Source organism: Haemaphysalis longicornis, unplaced genomic scaffold, assembly GCF_048455015.1.
Source record: "Haemaphysalis longicornis isolate Haplotype H1 unplaced genomic scaffold, Haemaphysalis longicornis Haplotype H1 scaffold_9, whole genome shotgun sequence".
Lineage (NCBI taxonomy): Eukaryota > Metazoa > Arthropoda > Arachnida > Ixodida > Ixodidae > Haemaphysalis > Haemaphysalis longicornis.
The window spans coordinates 93,756,245-93,778,425 of NW_027526460.1; the positions used below are offsets into that span (position 1 = coordinate 93,756,245).

The window sequence follows — 22,181 nt, forward strand, 5'->3', positions numbered from 1 at the left end:
CGCGTGCGCGCAGAATCATGTGCCAGCAACATGTGTTGAGCACAAAAAGTGTCCCCTAGTGCGAACCGTTCAATGCTATCAGCTTTGTCGCTTGAAGCCAAGGAAAAGACAGGGCAGCATATGGGGTTGGACGCGCACGCGCACAGCGGTGTCTCGACACCATAATGGCAACGTGAGATGGCGCGGCGACGCATTCTGCCACGGGCTCGAGTGCCCCGGCTCATTTTGCCGCTGGCAGTTCATGAGCTCATAATAAGTTTCACTTCTACGTCGTGATGTTGGCTTTTCTTAAGGTATAAAGGTCAGGTCAACTCATGTCACCTCAGGTAAACGTTATTCTCCACTGCTGACTAAAAAGGGCAAGCGAAGAACAAAGTGAACGTGTTCTCGTGTCACTTGCTATTACAGTAGAAGATACCGCACATTTTATGTCGCGTACACTTTATTGGTTACTCTGTTAGCAACACTTTGTCAGGCATTTAGGCCTTTTTTCAACCAGATATGAAGTCTTTAGCATACATGAGCATTACTAAAGCATAACGAACATCCTTGGGAGGGTCGTGCCTCAAACACCGCTGAAATGGAGACAAGCAAATGCGTTAAAATACAATGCTTCCACAAGCGCAAAATCGTGTCTGCTACTCTGAAGTCTGCTTTGCAAGGAGAGTTCTAAAAACGCCATTTAGAAAACAGCACAATAGCGCTTTGTTAGAAAATTTGCAACATGTAGTAACAAACGCCCGAGTTTTGGCGTGAATTGTGATTTAGTAATAAAGATGTTTGAGACAACAGAAGAATGGCGATGCCGCGAAAACTCTAGCGCGCTTCTTCAGGGAAGTCACAGATACGTCTGACAAAGTGACCAGAAACTAGAATGAATTGCCATGGGGTAAAACGAACTAATGGTAGCTAACTTCTAAACAAATGATACACTCGTAGATGCTGGATACGGGGCGGAACCACGGGTACAGCATTTATAATTACGTGATTTTGGTGTTCGCACGACTTGAAAGTCGCGAAACTCAGGTTGTTGTTCAAAAAACGAAGCATATATTCGTTTCAGAGGAATTTGGCTCATTTATCCCAATACTCCACACACTGGCATGTGCGTGGTCCGAAGCAGCGTATTCGCAACTCGAGACGTGTGTTAACATGAAAGTGTTTTATACAAAGATTTCAATGACGTCATATCCGTCACAGAAGTGACGCCAGTTCAACGAAGCAAGCGGCCTGTAAAGGTTGCAGCCCAGCACACAGGATCCTCGTGCGGGGAAGTAACCTTTAGTACTAAAGAATACGTTATACTTACGGTTGTTGGTTTTCGGGCTTAATATTTTAACACGAAAGTGTTTTATGCCGGTATACAACAAGATTTGACTGACGTCATATCCGTCACGAAAATGACACGAGTATACCTTTGCCGAAGCGACTCACCAGCAGGACGTCGCTCACCAAGCACACCCACAAGACAGCCACCGACCCGCAAATAATGCTCTGCCGCAGATTTCCCTGCACATTTCACTATCGTGTTTTACTGATTCCTATGACAGAGGAATCAACCACAGTTCTCTTTTCTGTTTCTGAGCCCCTGTGTGGCCGCATTACGACCTGGTAGTTCAATGGTTGCGATCAGGAACGGTCGCGGCAAGGCTCGCTCGCCACCAGCGAATCAGGGAGAGAAAAGCAACCCGTCCTTAAAACAATTTACTCGCCCGAGTTCCGGTTCCAGTTGAGCCGCGTCTTCTGGCATGTATTCTGGTACACTACACAAACGTCTGGCTGACTGCCCGTTAATGGTTTTTTTTTTAATTCTGCCTTGAATCATTCGGAAACAAGCGCACAACTTTAAATACATTCCTTTACATACAAATTGCTTGTTGATGCCATCATCGCCCCCAATCTCGCGTTGATCAAGAATGTACTCAGGTGTGAAAGGCCCTGTTCTCCAGTACCAGTTAGGCGACGTTATATGTTGCATAGTTCGTACAGGATTTGACAAACCTGACTTGAAAATCACGAGAGAATATTTGTGTCACACATGTCCTAAAAAGCAAGAGGTGACGAACAAATTCCACCTTCACTCGAAATTACGAAGATATTTTGTACTTTGACACGGCTAGCTCCAGCTCAGTATTCAGTCAGTCAGTCGTCTGTACGATTCGCAAAGTTCCTACAATGCTAATAACACATAGGGGAAACAAATGCGCCGATCTAAATAAACCAAAATTTACGTGCAGTTGACAGGCGAAATTTTGTGTCGCAACTTTTTGGCACACGGATAGTAAGCAGCTACTATGAGGCCTTGTGGCACTCGCGTCACACGGCCAAAGCGTATCGCTGATGAACACCTAATATTTCGGTTACAGGTCACGGCGACCATTTCTTTCTGTTGGGAGGCGAAAGACGACTGAGCTTTCCTAACGGTTTCACTGTGCGGGTTGAAGATGCAACATGGCGTTATTCTCAATCAGTCCATAGACCACCGTGCGGCACGCCTAATATCTCTAGGGTTGCTTCAGTGCCTGGAACGCCGATCGGAGTCGAATCTTTTTTGCATTTATATAAAATACTTACGTAGAGTGCGTCAACGCCCTCCGTCACGTTTAGGTTGTACTTCTCCTCAGCTTTCTTGGGTTAAGAAAGAAACAGACAGTGTACAAGTAAATGTCAGTGCTTATGACGAGGTGCAGTTGTTTGAAATCTTCCATTCCCAAAATAAATTACCATTACGGGGGAGGAACCCCGCCGTGGCGACCGTTTTTCTGATGAAAACGAAAAAAATAACCCTAGAGTGTCATGATCTCCGCCCATGCTAAAGACCTCCACGGGACTTCACAATCATGGCGGTAGTAACTATGACTCTCTTGTTTCCCGCGCGGAAGCATGGAAAACTATAATTACCCAATGAATGGAAGCAGTAACTCGCTCCTGTAATCCAGCGTGGGAGGAGGCCGGGGTGTCAACCTTGCCTATAACTACGTCACCCGACGGTACACACCTTGTGTCTCATCGGTTTATCAAATATAATGGAGACACGGGCCGGAGACAATTGCACACCTCTGTAACCCATGCGGGGGCCTAAAGGGTGTTTGTCCATTTCGCTAGGGGTGCTGGCATGACCCTGTAACCCTACTTCTGGGGAGCGCGAGTGTCGAGTTATGGAGGGTGGTAGAACTGGCCCTCCGGGGTGGCCCCAACTTCCACAAGGTTCCCGCTGAGCCTGCGCACTAACCACAGCCGTGACGTAGACCACGCGGGATACACACTCTTCACAGCACAAATAGCTGAAGCTCAAGTACGGTTGAGATAAGAAACTTCACAATCCAGCAGTGACACCGAGGGATTGTGCTGGATTGTGAAGTTTCTTATCTCAACAGTACTTCAGCTTCAGCTACTTGTGCTGTGGAGAGTGTGTATCCCGCGTGGTCTACGTCACGGCTGTGGTTAGTGCGCAGGCTCAACTCTTTATATGTTTTCCTTCTTTTCAATAAAACTTCAGTTGTTAGTAGCGCTCGTGTTGTGTACTCCTCTCTCGTCCCGTTTAATTTGCGCTGGTTAAACATGAATGTATACCAACTAGCCCAGTTCTCGACCTTGTTGTTCTTCTTCAGGCCTTCTTGTTTAAGCCCGTGCGACTGATGGGTTATCAGAGAGTAACCTGCGGGTGTGGACTTTGGGATGGCCGGAGGGATCTATCACTCTCCGGGTGGTCCAGTGCTCTGTGTCTCCCCCTTCGGGGAGGTCTCTTTTGATTGCCCACCAGAGGCCGGTGGACGATGTGTACGCCGCCCGTTCTCGGTGACGAAACGTGCCTCGGACCGATGAGGCGGATCTTTCACGGTTATGGTACGTCTGGCGTACGTCCTAATCTTCTCGTTTACTTTATTTTGTGTGCTGCGCTGCTCACAAGCTGTTTTTACCTTTATACCTTTTTCTTGAATTGTTGTACGAGTGTTGGTATGTCAATTTCACCGTTTTGAATGGGTCCATAACTAGACTAAGGCTAGGGACCCAGACACTGCTGTTTGTATTTTGTACATGTGAAAGCTGCACAATAAACAACTTCAACTTCAACCTCTGACTATTAGCCAGAGTCACCGCCAGACGCTGTTTGTCCGGTCACCCACCGGCAGCAAAGCCATAGTCCCTCACTACGGCGCACAGCATAACTGAATTGTAGCTTCGACGCCTAAAACTGAGAACTGAGAAACCGAGAAAAAAAAAAAGGATGACCAGTGAAGCTGTTTAGTACGACACACAGGTGATGGAGAATTTTTAACACATCTTAGAACTCACTTATTGCAAACTAACCAGTATGATGCGTAAACCAAATTCGTCGCTATGATAGCCGTCTTAGTGAACAATTGCCAGATGATTGTTGTGATAGTTTCGATACAACAAGAGTTACAGCTGATTTATAAGCTTGTTTCTCCCGTCGATGGCCCTGTGTTGACAGCAGACGACAATCATGCAGCATTTGCAGCCTCGCTTAAATTAAGTAGTCATCACAAAGAAACAAAGCTCGGTGTAATCATTCAATCATCCAAGCGGCAGTGTTTTGGGTAGTTTTGACGAGAGTTGCAGCCGTCAGCTGCTGATCATTCACGATAAAGTTGTCTTTGCCAAAAAACATTCTTGCTTGGGTACGGGAAGAAAGCACGGAAACCTGGCCATATAAATATTTGCTTGAATATGCACGCTAGTGCAAACTCTTGTGCTACTTCGATGACAACCCGCCGCGGTGGCTCAGTGGCTAAGGCGTTGTGCTGCTGAGCCCAAGGACGAGGGTTCTAAACCTACCGCGGTGGCTGCTTTTCTGATGGAGGCGAAAAGCGAAAACGGCCGTGTGTCGAGATTTCGGCACCGCAATCAACCTCACCCCCGGTTGGGCTTGACGACACGCCTGTACGCGCCAGCTCTTTCATTCTGCGGTCTTTTGTTTGGCTATGTCCGGATGTCAACAGCGAAATCTTTTACAGACATGCCTTATTCATTGCTAACGTTTAAGCAAAGAATAAAATGAACACGACACAGCCATGTACGTGCCGCTCAAGGTCAGTGACTCCTCCATGTAGATAACCACGTGAACATATGAAGTACGTAAGTTTCAAGCTGAATCCACGGATACGTTCACAGGCAGCCGTCAATCGTCAGTACACCGCGGGTCGGCAAGATGCAGTGCGTGTAGAACAAAGGAACGAGGGGAGAGGTTTCGTAACGAGCATCACGGCACTTTTCCTGCAGCCTGGTCCCGACTGCCGTCGTCTGCCGAGCGGGTAACTGTCAAGGGCGTTTGCAAGCCAGTTTTATCGCTTAGCTGATAAGTTTGTTTAATCTGTGCATAGTGCCTAGAACTGAATGATCTTATCCTTGGAAGCTTCGGGAGTCATCCACGTCTGCCGGGCAGGATAGCGCAGTAGTTTATCCGGAATTATTGCGATTCACTGTATTATTAATTGGACTCAGCAGTGCTGTGAAGTGCTCAGGATGGCGTTCTGCTCTGTCTGCGAAAGAATAGCTGCAGTCAAGCGACCGTATTTTGAGGCGCGTTTGTGTCTTCAAGTATCAGTTACCGATTGTGCCTCTTCTACCAGAGTCCGTTGTTATCCCTTGGGGGAGCATGGCTGAGAGCGGAAACCACCACAACAAACACTTCGGGGGTATTGACAGCTTTGCAGCAGACAAGAGCATCGCATCCCAAATTATTGTATAAGGAGCTACACTGAACGTGGCTTGACACGTTCGTGTGCCTAATTCTCATTCTTAACACAAAGCATTCAGTAGCTAAGAACTTATGCGCAACTCTAAGAATTTTGAGCTAATTTTGAAGGTTTGGGACGGGTTCGCTGCCAGCTCCCCCGAAGGAGCGGTTGCTTACAGAGCAATTCTGCACCTTAAATCTGTGTCGGTCGCAAGATTCGTGTATTTCCTGTGCTAAAACAACTACTAAGGTTCTGAGCAGCAAACGTTCAATGAAATGAGATCATTGAGCGTTCCGAAGTACAAGCACGCTCCGCCAACATGGGGAGACGCCGAGCGTCCTTTTTTCGCCCAGACATATCGAATCACGTGAGGTAGAATCAAGCCGCAAAACATTCATACAGGCTGGTTTGTAATGGCTGTCCTTTTTATTGTCCAATCCCCCTCCATTTTACAGAAATACATATGTTAAAATAGCGACACTTCTGTGGCCTATTTTCACCAAGAAAATAAAATTACTTTGCTACAGCTCATGATTTGTCTTCTGTTTGCATCGCAATCAAAAATTTGACCTAAACTGCACTGCTGAAGTAAATACGAATTGAGCCTATATATGCCTAACGACAGTGTTTCACGCCTATATATGTCTAAGCGATACTTTTCACTGTCTATTATAGGCGCGTGAAAGCTCGATTTTTTGTGCCTTAAGTTCCGTTGTCTAGTCATAAATGTAAATACAAGAATTGTCGACATGCTAACCCTCAAAGCATGGCTCGTCTTTCGCCTTGCTCCCGCAAAGACGCAGTCGCAAAGCAGCATCTAATTTCGCTTTCGTGCCTGACTGAAACACATTGCAGGGTACTCACAGGATTGGCGAGGGTCCACGCAGTAGCCAATTTTTTTGAAAATTCGTAGAATTTCTCGACGAAAACATCTGTGTCCTACAGCGTTGTTCGAAAGCACACGAAACAGGGCAGAACTGTTTCAGTAACGAGCTTGATAGACTGACTTTTTAGTTGAAAACAAATCGCAGTGCTAACATTTCGCACTAATTTCTGCTTGTCCATGCAGGGAATCCAAAAAATGATAGTGACCACATTTATGTGGTGCGAAATGAACATACAAACGTGAATTGAAACATCGTTTTTCTCGTAGCAGCACATGTATGGAAGCAATGGATAAAAATATCACAAAATACCCAAATTAAACTTAACTGTCGTTGGAAAAAAGTAGATTTTATTTCTCAACATGCAGTCTACGCTTACTGCTGCACACTGAATTGCTCCACGGGACTTCAAACTGCTTTATAGCTGGCCGAATTATACATTACCAAGTTCCGCTACATGCGCATCACAACCGGTGATAACACCTTTTGTGAACGAAAGCTTTTTCCTCCGTCGACGCTTATTTTTATTTTTTCAAACAAGAAGAAAACAGGTGGGGACAAATTCTGGCCAAATGGGGGCCAGGAACCAGTTTAAGGCAATATTCAAGAAATTTTGCCATTGCCGCCGTCGACTTCGAGGATTGTGCGTGGTCTTTTTGAAAAATCACTTTATTTTGCCGCTGTCTGATCTGTTGTGGCCTTTCATGTCTTCGTTGAAACAGCCTAATGATATTACGTAACTTTACCTGCTTTTCTATTGCCTTTCTGTGAGTAATTTACACTGAATATTTCTTGGCTTCCCCAACAAAAAAACAGGGAGCATCATCATCTTAGCCGGAAAAATGGCCTTCTCTGTCATCGGAACAGTGTACTAGAAGGTAGAGGTGTATCGTTCGGGGGAAAACCAATGCAGGGCGGGGATTCCTTTTGCGATGAAAACAAAAATGTATGGAGCGCAGGCGTTCCCCAGAGAAATCCTATAGCAGCCAGCACCACCTATGAGTTTTTAAATCAAACCAAACTGTTCTTTGACAAGTTTTATAAAACTTGATTTCACGAAATAAAGAAACAAGACTATTTAGGATATTAAGTAAGGATTAATTTAACAAACAAAACTTCTGAAACCAACTATTAAGCCACGGCCGCCAGGGGCAGTGCTTACAACAGGAGTTCCTCAGCATAAATTTTCATCGCAAAAAGGACCCCCCTAATCAGCCCCGAACGACACACCTCTATCTTCTAGTACACTGTATATATCCTCGGAACGATTTCACCTGACGCTGTCCACTGATTTCCCGTCCGCTTCGTCTCAATGTGGCATGCTGGTGAACGCATGTTTCGATTGATGTCACGAATCGATGCGAAGAGTGCCTCAGATGACGATTAAGAACAGTTAGACATTGCTTGAAAATTTAGGTCCCTTCCACCCTTTGAAAACTATATTGAAAATTGGGGAAGCTGTATGTGGAGCCTTATTGGGGATTTGCTATGTTGAATCATAAGGACAGGGACCCGATCTGTGCGTCACATACTAAGGACACACACGATTGGTTGGTAGAGACAACGACGCATTCATACATGCGCGGCTACGTCAATCACAGTGCAGGCTCCACAGGGCCGCATAGGTGGCCGCCTAGGAGTGCGCTGTATTGCGCTGTGTCCGTGGGGAGAGAGACACCGCGCGATGCCAGAAAACTACTAGACTCCGGAAAGAGGAGGGGCTGGTGGGGAAGAGTACAAAGTGGGGCTGTACCCACACCATCTCCGTAGGTGGCCATTCTTCACCGTCCAAGTCTCAATATGATAAAGGCAGCTTACAAATACAATGCTAATAAAGGCGGCTTCACCTCTAGACACAACTGCACGCCTGGGAAGACATCTTATCAGGGCAATATAGGGCGTGTTATACCGAAATGCGAAGCACCTGACACCTGCTTTTAATTCCGTAAGAATTCGTCCGTATGAAGAACACGTGCCGCTGAGTACATTGTTGCCGCTGGCGCGACAGCCTGAGATACCAGCTGTATACAGCTTCGCTGTAAAACACGTTTCCCTGTGCGCTTAGTATGCATGTTTTAAGGATCACGATACCAGTGAGTCACACAACTTTTATTGCGAAAGTACTGCGAGCCTACCAACGCTAACTTCGCCTCTTTCTACGACCCGCCTTCTCTGCTAAAGTTAAAAAAAAATGGATGCCTCCTCCCTCAGCTAACTCGGCATATGCAAAGCGAAAGCTCGGTTTGGCCTAGTCAAGTCTCGGTTTCACTCGGTCAACGTTTGATTTAGCTTGTAATTATTATACTGTTCATCGAAAGCCTGTCTTTCTCTACAGTTATGGCACCGCTTTCGGCGCTTTCCGAGCCGAACGGCTCGCTCTTCCTCAGTCTTTGACGCTAGCTTCGCGCGCTTGGCATTCCAGACCGACTCCAGTGAAGCAGATCGCCAGCCGATATTCGCGGGGTGGTCGCACTCCGCTTCACGGCGACGGCTCAAAGCCTCCAGCTCCCGCGCAACTCTTAGAGAAGGCGGCCCGGCCTCGCTCTCGTCTATGGCCAAGCTCGCATTCGAGCGGCGAGTCACATGGTCAGGCAGCGACCTAGCTATAGAGAGCGCATGCGCCGAGCCGGCAGCGGCAGCTAGCGAACGCGGCCGTAGGCGGACTCGACCCGACGAGTCACGTGATGCATTGCCTAGGATACGGCGCGGCTGCGGTTAAGTGAAGGTGAAACTCCCCGCGACGGTGAAACCGCTCGACGAGATTAGTAAAGCCAGAGTTCTTCAATGCTTCTCTAGTCATGAAACTCCCGGCCAAGTTTCGTACGGGGACAAAGGCGACCGCGAGGGGCGCCACCGCAGATCGGAAAGCATCAGGCGGCCGCCGCTGCTCTGTAGCCAGACCAGCCGTCAGGAACGCAGTAGCAGCATGCCCGTTCGCACCAAATTTTTTCGCCAGCCACAAAATGATAAGTCCATTTGAGTGGCCCATGACCCGTCAAGCAAAAGCGCACTGCTGATAAGGCGGCGAGCGTCTGTTTTATCTTACTCCGTGGTCCGTTCCTTGCCAAACACGCTCTGACCACGCCCCCGGCGGCCCTCCGATCAACACCATCGCCGCGGCGCGGCCTCCCGGGGCAGCGTACGAAGCTCTCCGATAGCGTGACCAGCGTGACGGCGAAGTTTCATGACCAGAAAGGCATTGAAGGACTCTGGTAAAGCTTTGCTTTAAAACAGCACTGCCGGCGTTGAACCTTGTTGCTTGTGGCTCAGTGCCTTAGCCAAGGGACGGGGGATCTATACCGCCCACTGTGGCCGCTTTTCAGATGGAGGCAAAAAGCGAAAACGACCATGAGTCGAGGTTTCGGCGCGCATTAAAAAATCCCCAGGTGAACAAAATTAACCCGGAGCCCTACAGGACAGCGCACCTCGGAGCCGAAGTGCATCTTCAGCGCGGTAAGCATCCACAATTTTGAACCTGGACGCTCCACGTTGCGATGCCGGTGTCTTATTGGTTGTATGTTCTGGTGGCACGTTCACTACAAGCAAAGCGTGGGGCAGAATATATATAACGCTGCGTCCTTTCGATCATTGCGTTCGTTTTGTGGGTTAAATATGTAGCGGCTTTTTTCAACTCGTCCATTGTGTCTGTTTTTATTACTGTATTCGTTCAGGTACGTTTTTAAACAAAAAACTTTTTCATGACGCAGTGTTCACATTTCTGTCTGTGACCGAACACATTTGTGATAATCGTGATCTAATCTGTAGTCTTCGCGGTTTTTTGTTTTAGAAAAACCTTTGTCACTTTATTGCGACCCCTGCATACATTTATAGTTTTTCGGGCGCATTGTTGGTCTTTTTTATAGTAGTAGGAGTCTTATTCTTTGGGCTTGTTTGCTTTGTCTCGAATGCATCCTTTTGCATGTGTAATGTACAAATGTGCATGTCTTCCAATACCCAGCGAGTTTTCTATGCCGGTCGCTTAATTACTAGCTTCTGTTCGCGATTTCTTCCTCTAGGAAAAAAGCAAAACCAGAAATGTGGCATGTATAACTGGTATATTATTCCCTCGCTCCTACTGAAACATGAATACCGATATCGTACTCCTTGGGGCAAAATGGGTGATGATGTTAAAAGTGAGTTATCTGCCCTTACGCAGCCTTATTCACTTTTTGAGCGCCGTCTTCACTAGTCTTATTCAATTCAGCTGCCTAAATACTTATTCCGCTCCCATCTTAACCGATTGCCGCATGTTCCATCGCATGTAACCCACTCCAAATTCGGAGCTGCTAGAGTCCTTTACTTTGTTGATATAAATGCACGAAATGGAGGCGCGAAAGAAGTTTAGTGTGTAAAAACAGAACTAAGATCAAGGCCAGGAATTGAAACGAAAACATGTAACCTTTTTAGCTTGTGGATACGGGAAAATGCAGCGCACCTTCCTAAGAGATAGGGCGGATTTTTTGGCTTAGGTGAAATTCAGTGTTTGGTGGTCAAGGGGGCACTGCTTTGTAACGATTTGGCAGCCTCATGACACGGGCACTTCTCTTTTGCCTTCAGCAGAAAAGCAGTGGTCTTGTCCAGGAGCGCCGAGAATAATCGAAGCGACTCGTCCATTAGAAATTGTAGTAGCCACTCGAAGCAATTATAGTTAGCAGAAAGCATCTATTTACATGAACAAGAAGAGTTAAGCCCATGTATGTCGCCGAAAGTCAGTGTAAACTACAACGCTTAGCCTTATCGTCGAATGATTGGAGCCCATAAATCGAACCTATCCCCAGTACTTTGTGGTTCGACACCCTGGCTAAAACTAAAAATTGCGCCCACCTCCCCGCGAGGGGAACCCTGTGCAGATGCGAAGCATCGTGGGGTTCACTTGGTGTTTCCGTTGGAATTGATTCTGAAATCGCGTGAAACGTGTCGGGAACGCGTATGATTATTATGTTTTATGATTATTATTATGTTTTATTGGCCAGTCTTGGTCAATCTCTCTAAGTGGTATGCTTGGGGCTTCGCTGTCGCAACGACCTCTACTCCATCATTGTTGCTGTAAGTGGGAGCTTCTTTTCTTCTATTGCAAGTGTTAATCATTGCCTCATCATGCGTTGTATCAGTAGCATCTTGACGTAGTTTGAATGAGTCAAGGATATAAGGCGCGTTCGTAGCGTTTGATTCTGTCTCGGTTTTGTGGCGCAGTGGGAAGAGCACCATGTACCTCGCGTTCCGCCCACAGGGTCGTGGGATCGAAACCGGGCGCCGCTAACTATTTTTTTTTATAGTGTAGGGGGAAGGGTGTGGGCAACGCCGTATGGAGGTACAAGGCGAGTGAATGAGATGCAGTCATTTCTAAAATAAATTTGTAATTTCAGTACATTTTGATGTTTTCTGCACTGTTCAGCTTCGGTGATTCTAGTGGGCCTCTGAACTGTCATTAGCCCACTCAGTGCAATAAAGCAAACAACCCGTTCGCCAAGCTCGCATCGACCACCTTCCTGATTCATATGACTATTGGCGGCGAACGCGTACGTCTACGTAAGGTATAGAGGGCTTTGTTTCTCTTTTAGTGTTTTCTGAATGAAGTGATAGCGGAGAAAGTGTGTGCAGGCCAGCTTACGTTCATGTAGTCCTCAGCATAGGCGTACACTAGTCTGACTCCGGTGCATAACCTTCGCACCTCCTGCTCGAGGGAAGAAAAAAAAGCAATTACTTACGTCGCTTCTAACTCATACTTACAACTAAACACAGTAAAAAAAGTCTATGCTTGATTAGTTCCACTTTCGCGTTATTAAGAAATCGCTGATGTCATTGTTCACGTGTTACTTTCGAACGAGGCATTCTGGCCTGGAAATTACTAGAACATGATTTATACAACCGGGGATATGGCTGATGGGTTAGCGCATCATTTAAGAATGTTAAAAAAACCGTAGAAATTCAGATAATTGACTAATACGCCGCATTCTCACGCTGCTTGTCTTCATTGCGCGTTTTTTAAAGACAGGGTTGGCTTTAAAGCCATGAATGGCCAAATACGTTTCGTTATTTCACTTTTTTTTGAGGTTTTCCCTTACTTATTTTCTCCAATTATGCACAGTCACCGTCACCCGCCGCGGTGGCTCAGTGGCTAAGGCATTGCGCTGCTGAGCACGAGGTCGCGGGTTCGATTCCCGTCCGCGATGGCCGCTTTTCTGATGGAGACGAAAAGCAAGAACACCCATGTGCGCGAGATTTCGGCGCACGTTAAAGATCCCAAGGTGGTCAAAGTTAATCCGGAGCCCTCCACTCCGGCATGCCTCATCAACTGCGTTGCGTCGGCGCGTTAAACCCTACAGTCAAACCAATTATGCACAGTCACACAATTACAAGGTATGTATGTTTCCGCAGATTTAGGGCTTAGTGCAAGGCTTGTTCGTTTTCACGATTTTTCTTTTATTGTTCCGTGCTTTTTGCACGGGTGTTTTTATTTTTGTCTTAGTTTTGTGGGGGGAAAGTATGAAATGGACAATAATCATTTCGTAAGTTCACTTTTACAATGTCGGGAACTGTGGGGTCGCAACGCAGCGCCAGAGACAAGGAACCACCGTGGCAGGCTTTGAGTACCGAACGGCCCGTGCTGTGCTGGCGCCACAAGCACGCGCTGCTCGTTTCTTTGCTTTCCTCCTCTTTTGAAGCTGGTACCAAGACGCCAGCTGAGAGTGACGATGAAATTTCGCTACAGGAACAAGTTGTAGAGCGCGTTGCAGGCAAGAGAGAGACGGCACACCCTGTTGTTGAAATAAGAGTGGCGACTTTGGGCGAAGTCGCGTCGGGGACTTCATCAACAAAACGGGCGAGGCGGTCAACGTTCAAGGCCCCTAAACCAGCTAAGACGAGGCGGTAGGAGTGTGGCAAGCGCTGCAGAAAGAGCTCCTTTGAAAGCGCGCCCTTCGAGTCGGCACTGCTCGCGCCCAAGAGCTGCCGCATACTGTTGAGCAGCTGCGATGGACGGCCACCTCCAAACTCTTAGCGGGTCAGCAGGTGGAGGAGGCGCGCGCATTCACACTCCATGGTGCCGTCCAGGATGCTCTGCTTGAGCCGCCGGTACGGGACATCGACAGAACAAACGTGCATCGATGAAGTCCACCACTTCATGAGCCGCCTCAGGAGGCACGTTGCGAAGTGAGGGGCGAGAAGTCTCCGTAGGTGACGTGGTGCAGCTCGAAGGTGGCCTCGACATGGGCGAACCAGACCGGCGGGTTCTTACGCCAGAACTCGGGCGGGCGAGATGTACGACGGCGAGGACCCGCGAGCGCGAGGTAGCATCAGGCGGAAGACGGCCTGAGGCCGCTTGCTTGCTGGGGTCGGTCACCTCCTTGTCCGTAGTGACCGCTGTCGGGAACCGCGGGGTCGCAGCGCAGTGACAGAGACAGAGTACCAGCCCGGCTGGCTTTCAGTACCCAACTGCCCGTGCCGTGCTGGCACACCAGGCACGCGCCGCTCATTTCTTAACACGTGCAGGTCGTTTCTTTACTAAAGACGATAGTCTTTCTTGGGCTACTTAAACGCAGAAATTTTGGTCCGTCCGTCCGTCCGTCCGTCCGTCTGTCTGTCCGTCCGTCCGTCTGTCCGTCTGTCCGTCTGTCTGTCCGTCTATCCGTCTGTCCGTCTGCCTGTCTGTCTGTCCTTCTATCCGTCTGTCCGTCTGCCTGTCCGTCTGTCCGTCTGTCCGTCTGTCCGTCTGTCCGTCTGTCCGTCTGTCCGTCTGTCTGTCTGTCTGTCCGTTCGTCCATCCGTCCGTCCGTCCGTCCGTCCGTCCGTCCGTCCGTCTGTCCGTCGTGAAGTAGGGCAACGTGGTTCTATAAACGTCGTGTTAGGGTGCATCAATTCACACGCGTATCCGCCGAACAGCAGCGCAGGCATCGAGGCACCCGACTTGGAGCAGTACAACGCGGTAAATTTAAATTGAGTTGAGCAAACCTCTAGCGTGTTATCTTGGGGGGAACGAGACGGGAGAGGAACAGCATGAGAGGTGAGCGGGAGAGGGAAGAGAAGTCTTTACTTGACAGCGTCGCCTGTCGACTATCGTCTTTGCAACGAAAGGAGCAGATATGCGGCCATTTTTTTCATGGTCTTTCGACGGCGCCCTCAGCCGGCGCCTTGTCCCCGGCTTAAAGCGCCGATGAAGCGGAGCCACAATAATATTTATTTCTTCCTTTTAGCATTTATAGTTTTAAAAATTGCGTTGAAGCAATTATGCTCATTTACCCTAATATAATGATTAAATGTGTTAACTCCGCCAATTCCGCATGATTGTGCGAATGCAGGGCGTAACACGGCTGGTCCGTTTTCGCGATATCTTATTCGTGTTTTCGTCCATCTTTTACGGGCTGTTTATTTCTTTCTTCGCTTTGTGAGGGGGATTTATACTATGCATATTCTTTATTTACGAAGTTCACTGGGATTTTTTTATTGTTTCGTTTAGTATGTTCAATCCTGTTCAAACAATTATCTTCGTTTACTTTATACAAACGGTTAAATGCGTTAACTCTGCCAGTTATGCATTTTTGTGCAAATGCGGATCGTTGCACGGTTGGTTTGTTTTTAAAAGTTTTTCATTCATGCGTTTGTCGTTCTTTTACGGGCTTTTCGTACTTTTGGATTCGCTTTGTGGGGGAGACGGCCAAGATGCTTCGTCCAACACCGCTGCACTACACACCCTGCACATTACACACTTCACTACAAAAGGTGCTTACTTGTATAATTGATGGTCGCACGTTCATCCTTGGAGCTTCGTGCTTGCATGCCCACATCATGTTGGTCGCAAACTTCGCAGCTTTTGCACTATCTCGTACATCTGGAGCCGGCATGCAATTATGTGCAAGTGTGCGCTGGTAACAATGTGCGAATGCAGTCAACTTCAACTACTGTATGAAATGTGTGGCACACCCTCAACAAGTTGCTGAAAAAACGGGACACAGCAAAATTGACTGTCTTGCGGCTTGAGTGTGGATACGTGGTTTTGTGAGCTTCCAAGAAGCTTTCATACATTTGAGCGTTATTACGTTTCAGGGCGTTCTCTGTACGAAAAATCGCCTAACAAACGTAAGAGTTTTTTTCTTTCGTCAGTGACCAGCGTAGAGGATGTTGTGTGAATGCCTCTATATCGTTTATATTAAAGGCAAGCCGCGGGGCGCCAAATGACACGAATGTGGTGATGTTGTGGCAGCGAAGCATGTATAACACCGCCGGTCTCGCGTCACCCACTTTCCATTGCAAACAGCAGGCATGGTTCGGCCGCACCCCGCTGGTCCGGCGCGAGGAGGTGGAAGTCCCTAGGGTTTGTGTAAATAGCTCCCCTAGGGAAGCACCCGCCACGGCGGCTCAGTGGCTAAGGCGTTGCGCTGCTGAGCACAAGGACGCGGGTTCGATTCCTGGCCGCGGCGGCCGCTTTTTTGATGGAGGCGAAAAGCAAGAACGCATGTGTGTTCGAGATTTCGGCGCACGTTAAAGATCGCCAGGTGGTCAAAATTAATCCGGAGCCCTCCACTACGGCACGCCTCAGCGCCTGTGAAACGTCGGCGCGTTCAACCCCACAATAAATCAATCGCCAAGGGAAGCAGAGTTGCGCGGCCATCGGCCATCTGGAGTCCAAAGTGGTGCGGGAAAGCCAGCCGTCGCGCATGTCGGAGCCGCCCCGCCGGATGCAACGGCTGGGCGAAGTCGCGCGCGCGTGTGAGAGCCGCAGCCGCTGACCTGCGCACAACTGAAAAGGGAGTTCCATGCGCAGCCCTGAAATCGGGCTTTCGTGTCACGAAGGAACAGGTGGCGCGGCGGCTTGATTGATTGACTGTAGGGTTTAACGCGCCGACGCAACTAAGGCGATGAGGCGCGCCGTAGTGGAGGGCTCCGGATTAATTTTTACCACCTGGGGATCTTTAACGTGCGCCGAAATCTCGTACACACGGGCGTTTTTGCTTTTCGCCTCCATCAGAAAAGCGACCGCCGCGGCCGGGAATCGAACCCGCGACCTCGTGCTCAGCAGCGCAACGCCTTAGCCACTGAGCCACTGCGGTGGGTAGGCGCGGCGGCTTGTGGGAATCTCTGCATGTACGGGTAATGAGCTTTAGACTTCCCGCCTCACGTCACCACTCCAGCTTGACAATCAGCTTGAGCGGCAGACACCGAGAAAGCATGGTCGTTTATGTGTGCCATCTCGCAAAGGCCGGCCAAACCCTGTAAATGGCTCCTTAAAGTTTTCTCAAAGCGGTTCTGCTTAGCGAGTGACTGCGCGAGCTGAGAGCACACGCGAAGGCTGGAGCATTCGAAAGGGCAGGCGATAGCAACATGAACGCGACTGGCCGATTTCGGTTGACTAGATACGTGTTGTTATACAGGCAGCGTTGGTTGTGGAAACCGGTTGTACTTGATGTCATGATGCGGAACCATTTTACTGCATGTTTACTGACTAATTACAAACGTTATAAAAAGTAGAGAATAGAGATCGAGTAAAAAAGAGATAACGGCACTTTGTGCGTACACTTCAGATGGAAGTTGCAGGTTTGGCTTTGATTTCACCCCAGTACTGAACCCGCCCCCCGCTTGTACCTTCACACTTTTGTGAGTGTGTACTATTTGAGCTTCAGGTGCTCTGATTTGGGCACCATGATTGGTGGGCGAATACTCACTCAGCGGGCCACCGCACATTCTCATTTCCTGTTTCGTCAGAACAGTCAACGGCCGCGAAAGAAGCGCAACAAATAGCAGCATTACACGCTGTCTGAAAGTGGACATCTCTCCGCACACTCGTTTCCCAGAAACCGATTGCACCTGCCGGTTTTCGAAAGGCGTGTCACGCCGTGAAAAGCGATTACTCTAAAGTTTTTGTACGCGTTTATTTGCAGCATGGAACTCTTTTTAGCATTTAGATTTTATGTGCTAGTCGACTCTGAAGTGTAAACGGCTGCCAACACCATTAAAACGGATGGGCGTATGCTCACCTGATGCCTAATGATGCATGCGCTCCGAACCTGGCGCTATGGCGTTTTTCTGATCTTTTAGACAACTTCCTATGTGACATAAATGGTGAGAAAAAAGTTCCAGTAAGGTCTCAACACGTGTTCCTCGTTAAAGCGCTGTTGCCATCCGGGTGCCGGGAAGGCCATTTTAAAGCCTATCTTGTTCAATCCGTGATGCTTTTCAAGGGGCTTATTTATTTTCCTGGCGTCAATTTTTTGACAAATACGTATCCCCCTGTCTTGCTGAGCACGAAACAAGACAAGTTATGTGAGGTCTGATCTTCCACTTAAAACATATCTAGTAAGTCCTTAGTCCGCATTACCGAATGAACTGTGTGCGTGTTTGTTAGTGTTCATACGTTCTTGTGTTCGTGTGTATTTGTGCGGGCGTGTTTGCGTATGGATGTTTGTGTGTTTGTGAATGTGTGTGGGTGTGTTCATGCGTGAAAGAGCCCGTCTGTGTACGTCTGCGTGCGTAGGTGCAGTGGTTGGGGTCTTATTATAATGTCATTTTTATGCTGTAGAATCTTTTTGAAGGCGTTAACAACTCTAGCGCCATCAACCGCCATCTACATGCTATACTGCGAGCCGTCATATCTGATGTGCCAGCACTCAAACTCCATTGATTGGCATCTTCGCCAGCATGTCCCGTGGCGCACAACAACGTGTCCTGCTTCTTTCTTTTTGTTATCGTTGTTCCGTTTTAAACGCCGGCCTATATGAACTTTCCAGCCTTGTACCTGGGGGTCGAAGCATCCCATCAACGTATTTATTGCTGCCATTGAGTTAAAGAACAGCACATAAATAGAGCCGCTACTAACACCATAATAGACGAACTATTTGCATTCTATTCATGACCGGCACAATAGTCTGACGACGACACAACAGTTTATCGTACGTCCACAACAGCCTGTATCTTACTTTGCTGAACAAGTTACCTTGCTGAGCATGAGCAATTACAACCATCTCCCGTGCACCTCATTTTTTCTTATTGTCAATGCCTTTGTATCCCATGCTCACCTCTTAGGGAGCGGGAACTGAATTGTGGTTACATCCAGGAAGCCAGGTCAGCCTACCGGATGTATGCAGTCCAGTACACCGCGATGGGTAGCACCGTGGAGCACCAATGGTCGAGCACCAAGGCCTCGACCTCGCGGGCCAGGAGGGCACCGGCTTCATTGAATGTACTCACCTCCTGGGAGACGGAGGTCCCCACCTGGCGGGCGGCCCTCGCAGGATTATCAGCTCCATCATTGTCTCCAACGCCGGAGTGGGCCGACAGCCAGTGCAGCTAGATGTCCCAGCTTCGGTAGGCCACAGTATGCAGCTTCGCCGCGAGGTACCACTCCACATAACCCCTCCTGCTGGACAGCTTGTCGGCCGCATCCAGCTGCAGAACGAAGGGCCTCCGTCCCATCAGGACCACAGCTCCTGGTTCCTGGTAGCCCTTTTAGAGAAGGTCAGCAGGGAGGTTCAGACCAGCCAGTTGCGCAGAGGTGGACGAAGCGAAAAAAGGCAGGCAGCAGACGTGCTGTCGTCCAGTTCTGGCATCGTGCTGGCGGCTGCAGTCTCGCCTTTGGTCGGGAGGACCAAGCCATTCCTGAAGATCTGCTGGAAGCCGCCAACTTCTTCTTGCAGCAGGATTGCGATTTTCTTTCGTGTGGTCTCCGGTGGTGTACGTCGCTTGCGGCGTACCCTTGAGAAAGTTGCGACGATTACGAGCTTCAGTTGCGACGATTCCAAGTGCATCCCCACTATATGGTGGCGGTGGCTCCAGGCTTGGCCAATGAGGCAGCTAACGTTCTTCTCAAAGGTGGGCACAAGCATACAAATCGGAGAGTTTGGCCGTCTGCAGAACCCCAATATCAGGAGCATTCATGAGTATCTCGACAAAGTTCAGTCCACCTTCAAGGGCCCACATCTTAAAACTAGCCGTATGGTTGCCTCTTTGTGCATGCGCGCCACCGGGGATGACCGTGGTGCCCAGGTAGATGTGTAAAGAATGCCGCTGGCCGGCTTACAACTCCTTCCAGCGGCGGGACTCCACATTGACCTCAGACAGTGGGCACAGTATGACCGAGGCGGCCAGGCCATGAAACACCCACTTTACGACGGCGTGCCTGCACCCGTTGCACGGGCCAAGAGAGTTAGTAGGACTCTTAGCACAGCCACGGTGTGATCCCGTAGTGCCTTCACAGCCGGCATCCAAAGTAGCTGTCTGTACATGAGTGGGCCCAGGTACTTTACAGTCGAGCGCCACACGCATAAGTTGGCCATTAGGGTTGGTAGTTCGCGTCGTCCGTCGGTCTCTCTAGCTCTTCGGGGGCACCTTAAGAGCCTCTGGTTTCTCTCGGACAGCTGGAGACCACGGGTGGTGAGAAAGGCTGCCACCTCTCCTAGAGCCGCATGAATGCATGCCTTCACTCGGCAGTCTGCAATTGTTCTATGCTTCTAAGGACCACATCGTCAGCAAACACCACAATCCCCAACTCTGGTGTGAGTACAGAATGAATGGAGCCATGAAAGGAGGCCGCAACGAGTTCAAAAAAAATTTGCACAAAACGATCTCTTGATGCTACACAGATCGAACGACTCGGGGCATTTGGTGGCTCATACGACCTTGACCTGAAGAGCCCAGTCCACCAGAAAGACCCGTAGGTAGTATTTACCAAGGTTCCCGGTAACCCTCATGAATTTCCCTGGCCCCCAGGATGATGCTGTGAGGAACAGAGTTGATGGCCTACCGCATGTCAAGCAGCAACAGCACCAGCAGCAGAGAGACCTGCTTGCGGGCCTCTCTGGTGAGCAACAGAGATGCCTGCTTTGTGTGGCGCGCCTGCTCCAGCGTGGACTCGACATTTCGCATGGAGTCAGCCGTGCAGCGGTTGCGTCTGAAGTTACTTTGCTGCTCCCGGAAGACATCGTGACTGTCCGCCATCTAGTTCACACGGGTCAGGGCGATGGACTTCATCAACTTCTCAGCAGCAGAGGTCAGCTATACAGGCCTTTAGGATCCGGATTCTGTGGGCTGTGAGGAACAGAGTTGATGGCCTACCGCATGTCAAGCAGCAACAGCACCAGCAGCAGAGAGACCTGCTTGCGGGCCTCTCTGGTGAGCAACAGAGATGCCTGCTTTGTGTGGCGCGCCTGCTCCAGCGTGGACTCGACATTTCGCATGGAGTCAGCCGTGCAGCGGTTGCGTCTGAAGTTACTTTGCTGCTCCCGGAAGACATCGTGACTGTCCGCCATCTAGTTCACACGGGTCAGGGCGATGGACTTCATCAACTTCTCAGCAGCAGAGGTCAGCTATACAGGCCTTTAGGATCCGGATTCTGTGGGCGGCTTGCCCACTTCTAAGATGGACGGGATGATTGCCAACAGCCAATACGGTGGAAGAGCTCCAGCTCTCCAAATGTGGTAAAAGAGCCACAGAAGCGCACGCAGCTGGGAGCCGTCGTCCTAGCGACGCCCGGGGCACTGCCGTTTCCGGGCAGCGACTACGGGCGACCTACAGTTCCCTCAACGTCAGGTCACTTGTGCGTAGGGGCATCACTCGCTGATCAGAAAAGGCGGGAGGTGCGACATGTCAGGCGAGGCCACTGCGGCTGCTGGCGGAGCTCGGGCTGCCTGGGGAATCGACCATGGGACGGCCGGCTGTGGGGAACCGTGAGGTGTGAGCGTTGTGGGGTAGGGCGCACCTCCCAACAGCGCGCTACATGCAGCTGCTGCCGCTTCTCCAACTGTACCCGCAACAGTGGGATGGAACCCGGTGACCCACGCTGGCAGCATGAGCATCTAGTGGCCATGGCGTGGCCCAGGCGCTGCACCCAGTCCTAGGTGCTGAGGTTCAGGCCTGAATCCGTGCAGCGCCGCTACGGAAGGTTAGCTACGCGGGGTGCCCAAGGGAGTCAGCGGCCAGCTGATAAGCGACGAACGGACGGCCGGCCCCACATGTCCCACAATGCGAGCACTGCACCAACAGCAATGCCCTCAGCACTTCGGGACAGGAGCAGGTGGACGTCCCGGCGCCGCCCACAGCATAGAGTAATAGCCTCGACCCAGCACCCAGCAGTCACCCCCGGATGCGTCTACCATCTTGATGCTTTAAATAAAACCAGCTGGTTCCCGTTTTTCTGGCTGTGGTGCACCGCCTGATTGGAATTCAGCACTTGCATCCAGAGTGGCGTGGAGCATGCAGCGATCAATTTAGGCAGACGCATCCCATCATTACGCGCCGCTCTACTCTATTGACTCGCGTTGTAATTTCAGCATGCCACCTGGAAGGTCCAAGAATGATGACGCAGTACTCTACCGTATGCAGTTGAATGTCGCCTACACGCGATGCTACTGTTACAAAATCAACCAGTCCACTTCGCCACTGTACCCACAGTCTGTTGAGCATAAAGATCTACAACCCCTTATCTGTGACTGCGGGCTATTTAGTGCTCAAAGAGTGTCTCTCTCAGTGTCTCTGGGCCTGGGGGCTGTCCGTGGGACTAGAACTGAGGGACGTGCTAGGTCCCTGGAATTCTTCCAAACGTGCCTCTCGTGCTACAAAAGCCTCATTGGCCTACCGATAAGGCTCAAGTCTTGATAATTTTTTGTAA

General features: G+C 49.6%; 1 long non-coding RNA gene across 1 annotated transcript; it reads right to left on the reverse strand.

The window, feature by feature from the left end:
• Positions 1 to 2,570: 2,570 nt before the first annotated feature.
• Positions 2,571 to 12,257, reverse strand: LOC144152970 (uncharacterized). Its single transcript, XR_013319256.1, has 3 exons — positions 12,198 to 12,257; positions 6,567 to 6,641; positions 2,571 to 2,628 (listed from the first exon to the last, which is right to left on the reverse strand). It is a non-coding gene; the product is annotated as an uncharacterized LOC144152970 (long non-coding RNA).
• Between the last annotated feature and the right edge of the window lie 9,924 nt (positions 12,258 to 22,181).